This window comes from Schistocerca serialis, chromosome 4 (assembly GCF_023864345.2).
Source record: "Schistocerca serialis cubense isolate TAMUIC-IGC-003099 chromosome 4, iqSchSeri2.2, whole genome shotgun sequence".
NCBI lineage: Eukaryota > Metazoa > Arthropoda > Insecta > Orthoptera > Acrididae > Schistocerca > Schistocerca serialis.
In genome coordinates this window covers 68,308,298-68,327,515 of record NC_064641.1, presented here as the reverse complement: position 1 = coordinate 68,327,515, position 19,218 = coordinate 68,308,298, and the positions used below count along the sequence as shown (strand labels likewise).

Here is a 19,218-nt window from a genome sequence, read left to right as displayed (position 1 = left end):
GATTGCTGTATACACTGGTACCTCTGATACCCAGTAGCATGTCCTTTTGCATTGATGCACGCCTATATTTGTCATGGCATACTATCCACAAGTTCATCGAGGCACTATTGGTCCAGATTGTCCCAATCCTCAATGGCAATTTGGCATAGATCCCTCAGAGTGGTTGGTGTGTCACATCCTCCATAAACAGCCCTTTTCAATCTATCCCAGGCATCTTCGATAGGGCTCATGTCTGGAGAACATGCTGTCCTTTCTAGTCAAGCAATGTCGTTATCCTGAGGGAAGTCATTCACAAGATGTGCACGATGGTGGGTGCGAATTGTCGTCCATGAAGACGAATGCCTTGCCAATAAGCTTCTGATATGGTTGCACTATTGGTTGGATGATGGCATTCACGTATTGTACAGATGTTACTGCGCCTTCCATGACCACTGGTGGCATACGTCGACCCCACATCATGCCACCCCAAAACAGCAGGGAACCTTCACCTTGCTGTATTCGCTGGACAGTGCGTCTAAGGCATTCAGTCTGACCAGGTTGCCTCCAAGTACGTCTCCAGTGAATGTCTGTTTGAAGGCCTATGCGTCACTCATTGGTGAAGATAATGTGATGCCAATCCTGAGTGGTCCATTTGGCATGTTGTTGGGTCCATTTTTACCGCACTGCATGGTGTCATGGTTGCAAAGATGGACATCGCCATGGACGTTGGGAGTTAAGTTGCGCATCATGCAGCCTATTGCACACAGTTTGAGTCATAATACGACGTCCTGTGGCTGCACGAAAAGCATTATTCAATGTGGTGGCATTGCTTTCAGGGTTCCCTCTGAGCCATAATCCGTAGGTAGTGGTCATCCACTGCAGTAGTAGCCCTTGGGCAGCCTGAGCGAGGCATATCAACAGTTCCTGTCTCTCTCTGTTTCTCTTCCATGTCCGAACAACAACGCTTTGACTCACTCAGAGACGTCAAGACACTTCCCTTGTGGAGAGCTCTTACTGGCACAAAGTAACAATGTGGACCCAATCGGACTGCAGTATTGATTGTCTAGGCACAGTTGAATTACAGAAACACGAGCTGTGTACTTTCTTCTTGGTGGTATGACTGGAACTGATCAGCTGTTGGAACCCCTCTGTCCTCCTCATGCATAGTTGTTTACATATTTGGGCAGGTTTAGTGACATCTCTGAACAGTCAAAGGGACTGTGTGATAAGATATCCACAGTCAATGTCTATGTACGGGAGCTCTTGGAACTGGGGTGATGCAAAACGTTTTTGATGTGTGTGTTTTATTCAGCTCACTCACTCAGGCAAATTTTTCACTTTATAAATATGGAAACTGCATCACTGTGTTCTGAAAGAATTACGCTATGTTTTGATTTTAATTTTATCTGCAGAAACTAATTATTAAGATGGTATAAGGACAGTTTACAAAAGTGCATTTTCTCATGTCGTTACCAAATGGTCAACATGAGGGAATCTGTTTTGGTATTGAAGATAGACAAATACATTATCGGAATGAAATCTTCAGAATACATCGTATTTTCATATGTTCAAAACCAGGACTCTCGGAGATCTCTAATGTGGGATAATTTGAGTTAAATAAGACACACAATGGTCAGCTCGCGTATCAACTAATAATCGGGTGCAAGTAGTTACAAAATGAGAAACAGATCACTATAGGATTATAATGAAACCTATTAATTTTTCTGATCCGCATAATTATATATACCACAACAAAAATAAGATTAAGCGTGTTTATCACAGTGGCAAAACATCTTAAGTAGGCCAATAACAGTGCCTCTTTACTATAACAGTTATATTGTAAACAGTAATATTTATTTTGTTATGATACATAATGAATTCTGAAATGAACTTCCTTTGGAATTACACATTATTAAGGCCTCCTTATTAAAATTTCGAAACTTATGACAATATGATTTTGCTATGTAGGTACTTACAGGTGCAAACTGTTCATGCAGAACATAAAGCTCCATTTCTACAGGGATAGTGGTAAACCTCCACTGCTGTCAGTCTTGTCACTAAGGTGGATTCTTGAAATGCCAGTATCACTGTCACTGTTGTCATTTAATGAAACTATCACCTCCTCCACTGAATTTTCCAAAAGAGCTTCTTTCTTCCATGCTCTTTCCATGATGCTCTGTGTATATTTGAAGATTTTTTTCCAATCTTCAGCTGTGATGTTCCTGACAGTCTCTTGTGAGTGCTTTGACTGCATAGAGCATAAATTTACTGTTGTTTCTGGCAACATAACCTTCAAATTTGGGCCCAGATTGAAATGGCAGTGGTAATGTGGTAGCCTAACAACTGTATGTCCTTTTTTCTTTTTTTGTTGAATTTTATGGGGGAACTGTGGAGAGATTTTTTTGCATAAGCACCACCTTTTTAGGGTCATCACTTCTATTGAGGTTATGATGCTGAAGCCAGTCAATCATTTTCTCCGTTCAGTTTGCCTTGGTAGGTGCCTTGTCAACAACAACCAAATGGTAAGAAGCATAATCTATAATAATTGCCGACTGTTTTCCAAGATTTGATATTAGTGGGTCTTCGAACTGCTTTATAAATGTGACATGGTTCATTTCTTTGTGATAATCTCCTGTTTTCTTTGACTTAAAGAGCAGGATACTGTTCAGGAGAAAATCTTGTGAGGTGTCAGCACAAAGAATAATAAATCTGCCCCCCCCCCCCACTCCTCTTGCTACGAGGCATTGCCATTGTTCCTTTAGCTGTGTCGTATGTCCGTTCCTGCTTGACAGTGTGACCAGAATTGACCCACATTTTGTCAAGCCATACAGCTTCGTCAATATTTGTTATGGATGCCCCTTAAAAATCAGCTTCTCCCCCTCCATCAGCAGCTAATGGCCATAGTGAAAGCCAATGTTATGTAAAACTGTGAAAAAGGATGTGCGACTGTCTTGAAAAAGTCCTGGTTCTTTAAGTGGGACCAGTAACTTCATATGAGCAGCGGATGTTTCGTCCTGCAGTGATAAACAGAAATGTGGCAATGAATTGCACCCTCTGCAGATGAATCGAGGTTGGTGATCCGCTAATCTGTACATTGTTTTTTCCAGAGGTGTTAAGTTTTCGTGGTTCTTCAGCTTCCTTTTCTTTCTTGATCATTTCCTTCCCAATCTTCACAACAACGTTTTTGTTTATATTCAAAGCTGTAGCAGTTCTCTCGATCACTTTTGGTAACGGAGAGAAGTGGGCCATCATTAAGTTTTTCATTCTCAAAGTAGCTACATAACACACAAACAATTCCTCTTGACTGCCCTTGTGTGGCAATCCCCTGTCCACAAGAATGACATAGAACTTTTTCACTTATAAATTTTGATGAACTTCCCACGTCATTCAGTACCATAAAATGAATAACAGGAACAACGAATAAGAGAGTAACTTCTAGAACCTTAAAAAATGAACACACGAAGTCACAGGGTGCAACCATCACACAGGGCAACAATCTGGTTGCAGCTGAAGCCCACTGCAAGCAGGAAGTGTTGTGTTGGGTAAAAGTTTGGCAACTTCAGGGGATGTGGTGCACCTGCAGTTAGCATGGTATTGGCAGAAAGTGGCCAGGGCCTGCTGCATGGGTCCCCCTGCCCCCTCTACCACTTCTGTCCTCACTGTCAGTTCTAAAGTAATTTTGGACAGGCTATAGAGGGACATGGACGTGCACCCATTCTCCAAAAGAGCCATCATGTGCATGTAAACCGTCCAATGCACTCAGTAGTGCTGAAAAAAGAGAAATGAAGGCTTCGGAAGAACAACGAATGGGTGTAGTGGATTTCCTTGCAGCGGAAGGTGTGCGTGGAATGGAAATTCATTGAAGAATGGCACTAGTATGTAATGGCTGCCACCATAACTCACCAGAAATGAAGGCTTCGGAAGAACAACAAATGGGTGTAGTGGATTTCCTTGCAGCGGAAGGTATGTGTGGGATGGAAATTCATTGAAGAATGGCACTAGAATGTAATGGCTGCCACCATAACTCACCAGTCTTGAATAATTAGGGCATCCACCTGCTATACGATAGTATCAGTTAATGTGGTGTGGCATTCTAGTCAGGCAACGGCATCTGTCCTTCTTTTAATTGCTTGTGCCATGCCTTGACGCTCCCACTGGAGAAGCAGTGTGCTTTGTACATTTCTTGTGTGCGGGTCCTGGGTAAGAATAGGCCCGAGGTATTCCTGTCTGTCGTAAGAGGCGACTAAAAGGAGTTTCAACCATTTCGACCTTCACTGTGATGGTCCCCATTGGGGTTTGACCTCCATTTTTCAAAATTCTACAGAAGTACGAGCCTTTTGGGGAAGGACACCTTACGTGGTGTATCACCGGTCCTCAGTGCACTAAGACCTTGGCACTCATCATCGTAACGGTGTCGTAACTGCACCCACTGTTCATCAATTTGGGCCTAAACACCTGATGTGTTGCACAAGTTACGCCCATAGTGCGTCCCCATCTGCACCTACGATCATGATGGACTTTCCGTGGCACCTGAAATCCAGCATGGTAGCCAGCCCGTTGTGGTGGTGTCGTCATGTGCCCTGTAGGTTGTAGCCCCCTGACAACACAGGGATCGTACTGCCGATACCTGTGGTGCACCCTCCCCACGTAAGCCAAGGAATAGATGCCGTCTCCCTGGGGCATAAGGACTCCCGGCAATGGTCATCCTGCCAGGTGGCCCTTACTGAGGCTGGGTGGCGCCTGTGGGGAGAGCCCCTGGTCAGAGTGGGTGGTATCGGGGCGGACGTTTCGCAGATGAAACGTCAACATGCATCAGGTCGCTCTGCGGCCGCATCTTCTAAGAGGAAGTGTCTGTGTCTCGGTCTCTGTCTCTGGTTCTGGTACTACTGCCTTTCCCCCATGGCCACTCCCTGGGAGGAATGACAGGCCCGCCGGCTTGGGGCGAAATACTTCCCCTGCTATTAAGTCTGTTCTCGGACCGATGGGGGACGTTCGCCACGTCCAAGCCCATGTTCTTTGTACAGCATATTGAGGATATCTTCGGAGAAATCGAGGCTCTTAGTAAATTGCGTTCGGGGTCCATTCTCATAAAGATAATCTCCGCTACACAGTCGGCGGCACTCCAGGCATGCGACCGACGAGGGGACATCCCAGTTTCCATTGTCCCACATCTGGCGCTCAGTAGCATGCAGGGGATTATTTTCCATCGGGACCTCCTGGTGCAGTCTGATGAGGAGCTCAGGGCCAACCTGGAGTGCCGTGGCGTGCATTTCGTCTAGCGAGTCCAGCGCGGCCCCAAAGATCGTCGCGTCGACACTGGGGCCTTTATCCTCGCCTTCGAGGGGGATGTTCTCCCGGGGAAGGTAAAGGTGTTGTGCTACCGGTGCGATGTACGACCTTACGTCCCGTCCCGCCTCCTATGTTTGTTTCAGTGTTTGTGCCTCGGACACATTTCGTCACGGTGTGAAGCTGAGCCCCTTTGTGGTGATTGCAGACGTCCTCTTCGTGAGGGACATACATGCACCCCACCACCTCGATGCGTCAATTGTCCTGGCCTCCACTCGCCTAGATCTTTCGACTGCCCCGCATATCAGAAGGAGAAGAAGATACAAGAATTGAAAACCTTGGACCGTCTGTCTTATTCTGAGGCCAGGAAGAAATATGACCGCCTCCATCCCGTGATGTTGACAATGTCGTTTGCTTCGGTCGTGTCCACTCCTTCCGCAGTATCCTCACCCCTATCCTGTCCCCCCTCCACCTCCTCACCCCATCCGGGGTCTATGCCTCCGCCTCCCAAGTCCCTCCCTTCGAAATCCTCCTCCCTTGCGGCCCCTGCCCCAGGGGCCACCCTTCCTCCTCCTCCTCCTCCTCCTCCTCCTCCGCCTGAGAAGCGATCCTCTTCTCAGGTGTCCATCGGGGAAACAATACGGACCCCAGCTTCCAAGGTCCGTCGTTCAAAAAAGGACCCCGAGCATGAGGATTTTCTTCGGGTCCAGCCCCCACAGCCCACCATCCCTGTGACTCAACGGTCTTCCTCTCGAACTCTACTCGTACCTACTCCCACTTTGACCTCTCGATCTGTTCTACCACTCTTGCCCGTCGGTTCGAGTGGTATGTCCTTTCTGACACCTATTCGAGCGACCATTTCCGCTGTGTCATTCGTCTCCTGCACCCACCCCATCCCCACGTCCCTCAAGCTGGAACATACTGAAAGCTGACTGGGGACTTCACACCTCCCTGGTGACTTTTCCGGACCAAGATTTTCTCAATTGTGACAGTCAGGTCGAATACCTCATGGCTGTTATCATCAATGCGGCTGAATGTTCCATTCCTCGTACTACCTCTTCTTCACGTCGCGTTGCAGTCCCCTTGTGGAATGAGGCTTGCAGAGACGCTATATGTGCTCGATGACGTGCTTTACACACCTTTCGCCGCCATCCTACGCTGGCGAATTGTATTCATTACAAACGACTCCGAGTGCAATGTTGTAGAGTCATCGAAGACAGCAAAAAAGCTTGTTCGGCATCTTTCACAAGCTCCTTCAACAGTTTTACTTCCTCTTCTGTCGTCCAGGGCGGCCTGCACTGGCTGTCGGGCATTAAGGCCCACTCCTTGATACCTGGCCTAACTTCAGGGAATGAGGTACTTATGTACCCTGTGGATGTCTCCAACGCCTTCGGCCGCTTTTTTGCGGAGGTTTCAAGCTCCGCCCATTACCATCCTGCCTTCCTTCCCAGAAAAGAGGCAGAAGAGGCTTGGCGACCTTCCTTCCACTCGCTGAATCTGGAAGATTATAATGCCCCCTTTACTATGCGGGAACTCGAACGTGCACTTGCACTGTCCTGGTCCTCTGCCCCGGGGCCAGATGCCATTCACGTTCAGATGCTGACACACCTTTCTCCGGCAGGCAAATGCTTTCTTCTTCGTACCTGTAATCGCGTCTGGACCAAAGGTCAGGTTCCCATGCGTTGGTGTGAGGCCATCGTCGTTCCCATGCCCAAACCCAGGAAGGATAGACACCTTCCTTCTAATTACCGCCCCATTTCTCTTACCAGCTGTGTCTGTAAGGTGATGGAGCGCATGGTTAACGCTCGGTTGGTTTGGATTCTTGAATCTCGATGGCTACTTACCAATGTTCAATGCGGCTTTCATCGACGCTGCTCCGCTGTTGACCACCTTGTGACCTTGTCGATGTTCATCATGAACAACTTTTTGCGAAAGCGCCAAACGGTAGCTGTGTTCTTCAATTTGGAGAAGGCTTACGATACCTGTTGGAGAGGAGGTATCCTCCGCACTATGCACAGGTGGGGCCTACGTGGTCGCCTGCCCCTTTTTATTGATTCATTTTTAACAGATCGAATGTTTAGGGTACGTGTGGGTTCCATATTGTCAGACGTTATCCTCCAGGAGGAGGAGTGCCTCAGGGCTCCGTTTTGAGCATAGCCCTTTTTGCCATAGCGATCAATCCAGTTATGGATTGCATTCCACCTAATGTCTCCGGCTCTCTTTTCGTCGATGACTTCGCGATCTACTGCAGTGCCCAGAGAACATGCCTCCTGGAGCACTGCCTTCAGCGTTGTCTCGAGAGCCTATACTCATGGAGTGTGGCTAATGGCTTCCGATTCTCTGAAGAAAAGACGGTTTGCATCAACTTTTGCCGATATAAAGCATTCCTTCCACCATCCTTACATCTCGGTCCCGTTGTTCTCCCATTCGTGAAGACAACAAAGTTTTTAGGGCTCACACTGGACAGGAAACTTTGTTGGTCTCCGCATGTCTCTCATTTGGCTGCCCGTTGTACATGTTCCCGTAATGTCCTCCATGTTCATCTTTGGGAGCGGATCGCACTGTCCTGCTTTGCTTATATTGGTCCATAGTCCGATCAAAGCTGGATTATGGGAGCCTCGTCTGCTCGGCCATCCCTCTTACGCCGTCTCAACTCCATCCATCATCGGGGGTTACGTCTTGCGACCGGATCATTCTCTACTAGTCCCATCGAGAGTCTTTATGCTGAAGCTGCCGAATTACCATTGACCTACCGGCGTGATGTACGGCTTTGTCGGTATGCCTGCCGGCTGTTGTAAATGCCCGACCACCCCTCTTTCTTCGACGATTCTCTTGACCATCAGTATGGGTTGTATGTGTCTGCCCTGCTGCCCCCTGGAGTCCGCTTTCGTCGCCTACTTCAACAATTGGAGTTTGCCCTCCCTACCACCTTCAGAAAGGGTGAGAGCCCAACACCACCTTGGCTCCAGGCTCCGGTTCACATTCATCTTGACCTCTGCTCGCTCCCGAAGGAGGGTACTCCGGATGCAGTGTATTGCTCACGGTTTTGTCGAACTTCGTGCACGACTTGCCAGTAACACCTTTATTTACACTGATGGCTCCAAAACTGATGATGGTGTCGGCTGTGCCTTTGTCATCGGGGACGTCACCTTTACATACCGGCACTTTCATTTGGTAAGTCACATCATCTTTTTGTGTGTGTGTGTGTCTATATATATATATATATATATATATATATATATATATATATATATATATATATATATATCTAAAAACAAAGATGATGTGACTTACCAAATGAAAGTGCTGGCAGGTCGACAGACACAAACAAACACAAACATACACACAAAATTCAAGCTTTCGCAACAAACTGTTGCCTCATCAGGAAAGAGGGAAGGAGAGGGAAAGACGAAAGGAAGTGGGTTTTAAGGGAGAGGGTAAGGAGTCATTCCAATCCCGGGAGCGGAAAGACTTACCTTAGGGGGAAAAAAGGACGGGTATACACTCGCACATACACACACATATCCATCCACACATATATATGTGTGGATGGATATGTGTGTGTATGTGCGAGTGTATACCCGTCCTTTTTTCCCCCTAAGGTAAGTCTTTCCGCTCCCGGGATTGGAATGACTCCTTACCCTCTCCCTTAAAACCCACTTCCTTTCGTCTTTCCCTCTCCTTCCCTCTTTCCTGATGAGGCAACAGTTTGTTGCGAAAGCTTGAATTTTGTGTGTATGTTTGTGTTTGTTTGTGTCTGTCGACCTGCCAGCACTTTCATTTGGTAAGTCACATCATCTTTGTTTTTAGATATATATTTCCTATGTGGAATGTTTCCCTCTATTATAACCATATATATATATATATATATATATATATATATATATATATATATATATATATATATATAAAAACAAAGATGAGGTGACTTACCGAACAAAAGCACTGGCAGGTCGATAGACACACAAACAAACACAAACATACACACAAAATTCAAGCTTTCGCAACAAACTGTTGCCTCATCAGGAAAGAGGGAAGGAGAGGGAAAGACGAAAGGAAGTGGGTTTTAAGGGAGAGGGTAAGGAGTCATTCCAATTTCATTTCGCAACAAACTGTTGCCTCATCAGGAAAGAGGGAAGGAGAGGGAAAGACGAAAGGAAGTGGGTTTTAAAGGAGAGGGTAAGGAGTCATTCCAAATGACTCCTTACCCTCTCCTTTAAAACCCACTTCCTTTCGTCTTAGTCACTTCATCTTTGTTTTTATATATAATTTTTCCCACGTGGAATGTTTCCTTCCATTATATATATATATATATATATATATATATATATATATATATATATATATATATATTTTCCACGTGGGAAAAATTATATATAAAAACAAAGATGAGGTGACTTACCGAACAAAAGCGCTGGCAGGTCGATAGACACACAAACAAACACAACCATACACACAAAATTCAAGCTTTCGCAACAAACTGTTGCCTCATCAGGAAAGAGGGAAGGAGAGGGGAAGACGAAAGGAAGTGGGTTTTAAAGGAGAGGGTAAGGAGTCATTCCAATCCCGGGAGCGGAAAGACTTACCTTAGGGGGAAAAAAGGTAAGTCTTTCCGCTCCCGGGATTGGAATGACTCCTTACCCTCTCCTTTAAAACCCACTTCCTTTCGTCTTCCCCTCTCCTTCCCTCTTTCCTGATGAGGCAACAGTTTGTTGCGAAAGCTTGAATTTTGTGTGTATGTTTGTGTTTGTTTGTGTGTCTATCGACCTGCCAGCGCTTTTGTTCGGTAAGTCACCTCATCTTTGTTTTTATATATATATAATTCACGTTTGGGCCCTACTGGACCACGCGAAGTACAATCACGGGGCATTCAGTTATTTTCTTTTAGACTTTCTCTCTGCCCAAATTGTTTTCATTCTCTCGGAATGAGCTCTTTTCCTTTCATCAGACCATGTGGTTCCAGTTTTCTTTGGTTTTTCAGCTTGACCAACTACCCAGTCATGAATTTTTTGCCTAAATAATTTTCTGTCTTGAATTTCATCTTGTTTTATATCTGCCTCTTTCATGTCCTCTTTTATAGCAGCAATCCATTTTATTGTCTCAAATTTAGCTTTACTTCGATTTTCGTAGAATTCCACTACTTGTTTAGTTAGTCTGGTAGCATCCATTCTTTTAATATGCCCATAAAATTTTAATCTGCGTTTTTTCATATCCGAATATATGCTGGTGTATTGTTGAATTTCACTATTTGCTCTTAGCCTGTATGTTCCTTCTTCAGTATATTTTGGACCTAGAATTTTTCTGATTACTTTTCTTTCTCTTTTTTGGATTTCTTGAATGTCCTTTTTTCTGTTTAAAATTAGCGTTTCAGCCCCATAAAGGCACTCTGGTTTTATGACCGTGTTGTAATGTCTCAATTTAGAGTACCTCGAGAGACATTTTTTGTTGTAGATGTCTTTTGTAAGTCTAAAAGCTGTCTCCATCTTTTGACAACGAATTTCATTTCCAGTTTTTTCTAGACCAGTCTCTGAGATTGTTTCACCTAAATATTTGAATTGCGAAACTCTTTTGATTTTTCCATACTTAGTTTCCAAAAGTTTGGGTGCCAGTTTGTTGCTAGTCATATACTGTGTTTTTTCAAATGAGATTTGGAGACCTACTCTTTCTGCTGTTTCTTTAAGAATTTCTATTTGTTTCTGAGCAATTTGGATGTCCTGCGTTAGAATAACCAAGTCGTCTGCAAAGGCCAAACAGTCTATTCGAATATTTGTTCGTCCTAATTTCACTGGTTGGTCAATTTTGAACTCCAATTTTCGTTCGCGCCACTCTTGTATTACTTTTTCTAGAACGCAGTTAAATAGCAACGGAGAGAGTCCATCACCTTGCCTCACGCCTGTTTTTATTTCAAAGGATTCTGAAATTTCTCCTCTGAACTTTACTTTTGATTTTGTACCAGTTAGCGTGTCTCTGATAATTGCCGTGGTTTTAGGATCCAGGCCTTGTTCTTTCACAATTTGGAAAAGAGATTCACGATCCACTGAGTCATAAGCCTTTCTAAAATCTACAAAGGTACAAACTAGTTTTTTATTGTAAATTTTTTGATGTCTGAGAATTATTTTGAGGACTAAAATCTGTTCTGGGCAAGATCTATTTGGCCTGAAACCTGCTTGATATTCGCCAATTTTCCATTCAAGTTGTTGTTGTGCTCAGTTCAGAAGACATTGAGAGAGGATTTTGTATGTGACTGGAAGAAGAGAAATTCCTCTGTAATTATTAACATCAGTTTTGTCTCCCTTCTTATGAAGTGGGTGAATCAAGGCGGTTTTCCATTCATCAGGAATTTTTTCAGTTTGCCAAATGTTTTGCATGATTGAAGTAATTTCTTTAACGGTTTTTGGACCAGCTGCCTTTAAAAGTTCTGCAACAATTCAATCTTCACCAGATGCTTTGTTGTTTTTCAACCTATGAATTTCTTTAATGATTTCCTCTTCATTTGGTGCAAGTGAAACTGGATTGCATTGTTGGGGAATTTTTGGTGGAAATCTTTCTGTGGGCTCGGGGCAATTTAGAAGATTCTTAAAATATTTAGAAAGTTCTTTGCAATTTTCTTGGTTGTTAAGAGCCAACTGTCCATTTTCCTTCTTGAAGCAAAGATTCTGGGGTTGGTACCCCTTTATTTTGGTTTTAAAAGTTTTATAAAAATTTCTGGTATTGTATTTCTGAAAATCTTCTTCAATTTCTAAGAGTTGACTATTCTCATATTGTCTTTTTGTTTGTCTAATTAGTTTTGAAGTGTCTTTTCTAGTTGTCAGGAATGTATCATATGTGTCTTCTGTCTTGTTGCTATTCCATGCTTTAAATGTCTCTTGTCTGGCTTTGATTGCATGATCACAGTTTTCATTCCACCAAGCATGTTTCTTGTGTTTTCGTAAAGGAATTTGATCTTGAGCTGTTTTGATAATCTTGTGTTTGAGTTGTTCCCAATTTTGTGCACTTGTTTTGTCAAATTCGTCTGCTAATAATGATGGTTGGATTTTACTGGTGTCAAATTTGGGGATTAATGGTGTCCTTTTGTTGAAATTTTGGGGTTTTAGCTTTAGTTTCACACGGGTTAAGTAATGGTCTGAGTCAATATTGGCGCCTTTACGAACTTGAACATTTAAAATTTCTTTGTGACATGGATACGAGATTGCAATATGGTCAATTTGGAATTCACCTATGTCCTTGTTAGGTGATCGCCATGTCTTTTGTTTTGAAGGTTTTTTCTTAAAATGACTTGACATAATTTTGAGATTGAAATTTCTGCAAAATTCTACCAGCCTCTTTCCATTTTGATTGGTCCATTTATGTGCAGGGAATTCACCGACCGTTTTTCTAAATTTTCTCTCTTTCCCTAACTGTGCATTAAAATCACCCATTAAAATCTTTACATAATTTTGAGGAATTTTGGAGACTGTATTCTCTAACACTTCCCATGACTTATTTACTTTTTCTGGATTTGTTTTATTCTCCTGGTTGATATGCATGTGTGCGTTAATTAAACAGTACATTTTATTTGCACATTTCATGGAAATTGTCATTAGTCTGTTGTTTACTGGATTTACTTCGATTACGGAGCCAAGAATGTCTTGCGAAATTGCGAATGCAACACCCAGATGCGGAGTGTTTTTAAGAATTCTTTTGTCTTGTTTTACTTTTAAACAATCGGTAGTTTCCAAAATCCATGGTATTCTCATCAGGCAACCTTGTTTCTTGCAGGGCTAAAATTTTGATATTTTGTTCTTTTAGTGTGTCTCCTAATTTATAGAGTTTTCCTGGTGTCAAGAGAGAGTTAATATTGATAGTTCCAAAAAATGTTTCGACCTTGGGCATGAGTCGGTTAAAAGACTTCGATTTCCTCTGGTTTGGGATATAGCGTTTCAGCCTAGTCTCCCCAGAATCCGATAGACTAGTTGCGCCACTGATGGCGGAGGATTTGTTACCACCTGGGGTAATTTTGTAATTACTAAAACGCTCCATAATAGTACTTAGAATCAAAGGGTTGAGCTCAGAAAAGCTCAGTGGTTAAGACTGGAGTGGTTAGTTCCAGAATTTGTATTACGGCCGCACCTCTGGTGAACAGACGCCGACCACAGTGCCGCTTGTTACAAGTCAGACGCAAGGTGGATTTATTGTATTATGTGCCTCTTCCGCTAGTTCCACCGTACCGAGATTCGTTCTCTCCGCCTTCACTACTGTTGAGGTCTTCGCTGTAACCCTAGCAAAGGGGCCCTGACAGAGTACTATCACCCGGGCCAGGTGAACTCTGGTTTTTTAAACGAGGTTGTTACTCCTCCCCCTCCTCCTTCCTCATCACTTGCATAATGAGGCCCCGGGCGTGGGACCGGTACAGCGATATATATATAGTACACTTCTTTCCTTCCATTGCCAGGAAATGTATTGTACCCCTTTCCTCTTCTAGTGGATTTTTTTCAGTGTGACTGAGTGTAGTGGATAGTTGACATGTGCACACGTTCACTCTGTTGTCATGTGATTGTGCACCCATGCCTCTTTAGTAGAGAGTCTGAGGCCTCCACGGTATTATACGGCTCACGCCAGACAATGGTATTAACATTTGTTCAGCAGTTTTCACCTTTTTTTTTTTCTTTTTTTCTTTTTTATATTCCCACTTCAATTGCTGCAGTGTTGAAAGTTATATTAATGGGAAAGGTAGATCAGTATCAGACACTGCCTATAATAAAGAACAAAATGTTTTGTGTATGTGTAACTGACAACATTTAACCAATATCAAATAAATTTTATGGTGTATCATAGAACGAAAATTATCGTCTTTAATTATGCTCTTGGAAGACTACAACAGAAGGAACAGGTAGTTACCAAAATGAATCTGTTGCTGGAGTAGATTGTGTACTGTTTTGAAAGTTGCTGAATATTAAAACTGTATGGCAGATGGTACTCAAACCCGGAAACTTGCCTTTCGCGGACAATGCTTTTAATGACTAAGCTATTTGGGCATTACTGGTGTTCTGCTCTCACAACTTGACTTTTGCTGGTACCTATCTCCTAGTTTTGGAATGTTGCTTATATTCTCTTGCATACTAAGCAAGACTGTCATTGCTGAAGAAATGTTGTGGAGAAATGACTTAAGACAGAAGATTGGTTAGAGCCTAGTTGAGCACATAGTTTTAATCCAGCAAGGAGGTTTTAAGGTGAGGTAGATGTAATTCCAGTTTTAAGGATCCATTCAGTTGCTGCTCTCTTCTTGTAGTAGTGAACTTTACATCACAAGAGCTCTGCATTACTCTTTTTTTGATTCCAAAACAAGATGGAATGCTGTATAACAACACACACTAATTTGAACAGATTCTCTTTTGTCTATTTAACACTATACAGATGGAGTAGTTATACAGCGGATAGTAAGTGCTGCGACATATTACTTATCAAACCAGAGAACTTTAATACTATTTACTTTTAGTAATTGCACCTCTGTTCATGTAATGTGAGCAGCAGAAACAAACTAAATAACTATAGAGTAATGGAAAACTTACTTGCTTTGCGCATGCTTCAATGATTATCATTACATCATTGCTAACTTGTTAGTATTGGAGAGAGCTTTATAACAATCATTTGCGAGCTGACTCTTGATATAGTTTTTGACATGTGGAAGGTATAATACTACTTGGACACAGTCCCCTGAACAGACTACGTGATTGTACACCACAGTTAGTCTGTGCTTGCAAAGTGCTTTTCTTGTTTCTAAGTTGAATACACAACTAAAGGTATCTGATTTTTGAGAATTAGGCCACATTCCCTTTATTCCGTGATGCATGATGGCATGGTTGATAATTCAAAGATCAGTTCATTATTCATGGTTGCTTCAGTCTTTTTGTGGCATACTCAAGGTGAAGAAAGAGCTTGTTAGAGTGGGTACATCACTGTTTCATGTTACTATTTTTATGTTGTATAGCTTTCCTCCTAAGTTACATCTATTTCTGTTTCTGCTGTCAATATTGTGAGAAAGCTTGTAGTGGATAATGTTCTCTGTTTACATATAGAGTTTAGACATAATGTGATAATTTGTGTGTGCGCGTTGCGTTTACTGCAATTTTTATGCTAACATTTAAAGATTGCAAGTATGTGGTCTGTAAGTATTCTGTGAAGTTTTTTCCCCCACGACATTTGTTATTGGCAAAGCAAAATTATCAGAATCCAGGTGCAACGTCAGAACTTCTGCCTGGTCACAAAATTAGGTCTGAGGTTTCATTGTGGAGTCAACTTCATATTTTTACTTGAGAAATATTCAGTGTGTCAATTTTTTTTGTTTTACGTTGTCTAAAAGATGAAAGTTAATGTCAAGTTTCATGTGCAAACCTCAGTTAATGTTTGTATTTTTTTTACTACTAGCTACTTTTTTGCCTCATTATGCAAAGTTTGGTGCAGTTTCGCTTGTCATACGCAAGCAACGCCATTATAGTTTTGTTTCCTCCGGGTGGTCATCAAGGGGTTATATTGTGTTTTTGCTTAATGAATTAACTTTGATTACAGTACACTTGCCTACTGTGACCGTAAGAAATAAATTTCAGTGGGTTCATTTGATGAAGTATTGCATTTGTCTTCACTTTGTCATGGTTGGGTGTAACTATAACGTTGAAGTTTACTATTAGCAAATCAGTTGCTTAACCTTTCGACATACTCAAATGATAAAACTACATGGAACTGCAAAAGTGTATTTTTTCTGCATCAGCTATAGGATTCAGAGTACGAGAAAAAAATTAAGATCACGTTTGTCCGAATAAGATAATCACACTTTTCTTATACAGCTAGACAATACTAACATTAGGAAAAGCATAAATATTAGTATATCTGAAATTTAAGTCTCACATGCCATTTCTTGTTTTTAAGAATGACGGGGGAAAAACATAAAGCAAATAAGCGTCATTCAACACTGGGAAATCGGTCAACATATTGCAGAATCTGTCAGTTGAGTTCCAGATGGCACAAAGAAAACAGAAAAACAGATCAACGAACAAAAGTTGTAGTGATCCCTCACCTCCTTGAGAATGCTGTTATCAACAAAAACTTGATGGAACCATACTCTGAAGTTTATACTACATGTGATGTAAGGTGTGTATCAGACTTCCAGCAGGTCACAAAATATTGATTCAGTTTCTGTCTTCTGGTCTCACTTCTTTGGGTGAAGCATGCCCTTATTATGTGGCAATGCATGCATTTATTATGTGGCTTCTAAGCATATGGACAATTTGCTTTACAGTTATCATCATGGTCTGGTCATTCAGGTGAGTAAGCTACTTAGTGAAATACCTATTCTTCAAATCCTATGATACTCAGAAAGTTAAATTCAAATAATTTTGCCCTTAAAAGGTTGGTAAATGCTGTTTATTTTCCGGAATTCCACTCATTAAGGTCAGTACATCAGTTACGACATTTTGATTGCAATATAGTATCAGCTGTAATAGGGAATGTAAAGATGGGAGAAAATTAAAGAAAACTTGAAATAACATGATGTAATAGACGTGAAGCGTTGGGAGCCTGTAGTTAAATCACTGGGTACTGAAAATAACAAAGAAGAAAAGAAAAAGGGAACTGAAGAAATGTATTGAGGGTGGCAGAGGGATGGAAAACCTTACGAAAGCCAGACGCTGAGCAGACAAGTTGTCCATTTTTCTTTCTGTGTTCAATTTTTGTTAAATGTCAACAAATGCTGTGCGGAGGAGATGTTGAGCTTTAGATACACACAAAGAACATAGATAGCAGCATGAACTTGGCTATGCACCCATCCACCACCTCATTGTCTATGTTGCCCTTATATGGTGAGTGTATTTTTATGCTAATTTCATCATACTTCCAGTCTAGTTGTTTACACTATGGAGCTGTCAGCACTCGTAAGACACCAATCTTGATGCATCAGTTTATGGGGAACAAATATGGATGGGCTTCTCATCAACCCATGCCTTAGGCACCATGATGAATCAGATGCAACTACTCTCTTGACAAAATGTATTACGATTGACAAGAACTCATTTCACTGCTAATTGATGGTATTGACTGGAAACTTGAGTTCTGTTTGCATGTGATCAGATTATGAACAAATGTTTGTTCCAGGCACTGAAATTCACAATCAATTGTCTCTCTGGGCAGAGACTGATGTCAGCATAATTTTGCAGACACACACACACACACACACACACACACACACACACACACACACACACACAGAGAGAGAGAGAGAGAGAGAGAGAGAGAGAGAGAGAGAGAGAGAGGGGGGGGGGCAGGAAGGAGCAAATGCCAAATGGGATGAGACAACTATGAAAGAAAAGGTGAGAGTTTATGCGAGGACTTGAGAGCAGCAGTTAAAATTTGATGAGAGCAATTATAAACAATAAAAGTATGAAAAAATTGAAGCAGAAACTAAAAATTTAAGACTTGTAACTTCCATGAACGACATCTTATTTTCAAAGAACACTGAAGTAGAATTTAAATAATTCCGTTATTAGACAGATACTTGGGCTTATCCTGTCATTGGGGAACATAAAGTTATTAAACTGAGCTGATAGGTGATTTTTAAAAATAAGATATAACTCACGAAAACATGAAATGAAATATTTGTATTGCTCCTCAGATTAATCAGAATCACACAGTTAAATAATGTTTTGGAAGTAATGCCAGATGTGGTTTACAAAGTCATTAAAGATACGAAGAAAGTGAAGGTCCCAGGAGGTGTTTGTTGAAATGATTAAAGTTGGAGGAACAGTTTTGAAAATTGGACTAACAGAATTATTAACAGAATTGCAAAAGAAAACCATTCTTCAAAATGGGAACAGCACTTTCTCTACAACAAGAAAAGGGGAACACGCAAAATCAAAAATTTCGATTTATCAGCTGTCTGTCAGTAATGTAATAGACATTCATAAAAATTTTCACTAACTGTATAGAGGAATGAAATTTTCATGAATCAAAGGGATAAGCAGGCTTCAGAAATTGACATAGCACAATGGATGATTATAGTTTGGAGCAGTGAGTACAAACTACCACTTTTTGTGGGATTTGTGGTTTTTGATAAAGGTCAGTTTCAACAAAATCTGTACTCCCAGCCCCTGAGAAAAGGGCATTATTCAACATGTTAGTATACTGAAAAATACTAATTAATACTTCAGCCTCTATTAGACTTCATCGGGATAGTGAGAAATTTTGAATTGGAAGGGGGAATCGGCAAGGAGATTCTATACCGGCAGAACTGTTCTCAGCAGTCTCGGAGGAAGTTCCATGATTCTCAAGCTGGAAAAAACGAAGGAGAAATACATGTTAGTGGACAATATTTGAACCACCTTCATTTTAATGACGACATAGCACTGTTTGCTTCTAGTGCAGCTAAATTTTAGTAACTAATGGTACGTACTTATAGAAGTATTTTGCAGTAGGACTGAAAATCAACTGCAGTCTCACTAAAATAATTAATTACTAATACCTTTAAAAGAAAGTAGTAAAAATTAAGATTGAAGTTGTTGCACAAGTTGATGGGTTTTTATACAGGACAACTGTAAATGAATAGTGATTACATATGGCTGTAACCATTTAATGCATCAGTAAGAGTTAGAGGCAATATGAAAGAAATTCCAGTTTAAAAAGTGTTCTATATGACCTCCATTGGTAAGATGGACAACATCTAAGCAATAATTCACTTCATGCTATACATTCTGAAGCTTATGTGGAGTCACTGACGAGCACATTATAAACGTGCATTTTGGTCTCTGGAATTTTTGGTGAAGAGGGCACGTGCACAAGGGCTTTCACATAAACTATGAAAAGAAATCTGTGTGTGAAAGGTCAAGAGAACTAGATGGCCAAGAGCAGAACGACGTCATCATCTCCAGTATGACTGATCCAGTGGTTTTGGGAGATGTTGATTTAAAAAAAGGTGTGAATCTTAAAGTG

At 41.6% G+C, this 19,218-nt stretch overlaps 1 protein-coding gene across 8 annotated transcripts in view; it reads left to right on the top strand.

Annotated features, from left to right (window-relative positions):
* LOC126473649 (uncharacterized) overlaps positions 1–19,218 on the top strand; it is a 104,281-nt gene that overhangs the window by 36,295 nt on the left and 48,768 nt on the right. For 3 of the 8 annotated variants that reach the window (XM_050100868.1, XM_050100870.1, XM_050100871.1), the window contains one exon: positions 16,168–16,389. The exons of the other annotated variants lie outside the window; for them this stretch is intronic. The gene's annotated coding sequence lies outside the window, so the exon portion shown is untranslated. The remainder of the gene's footprint in view (positions 1–16,167; positions 16,390–19,218) is intronic. 8 annotated transcript variants of the gene reach the window in all.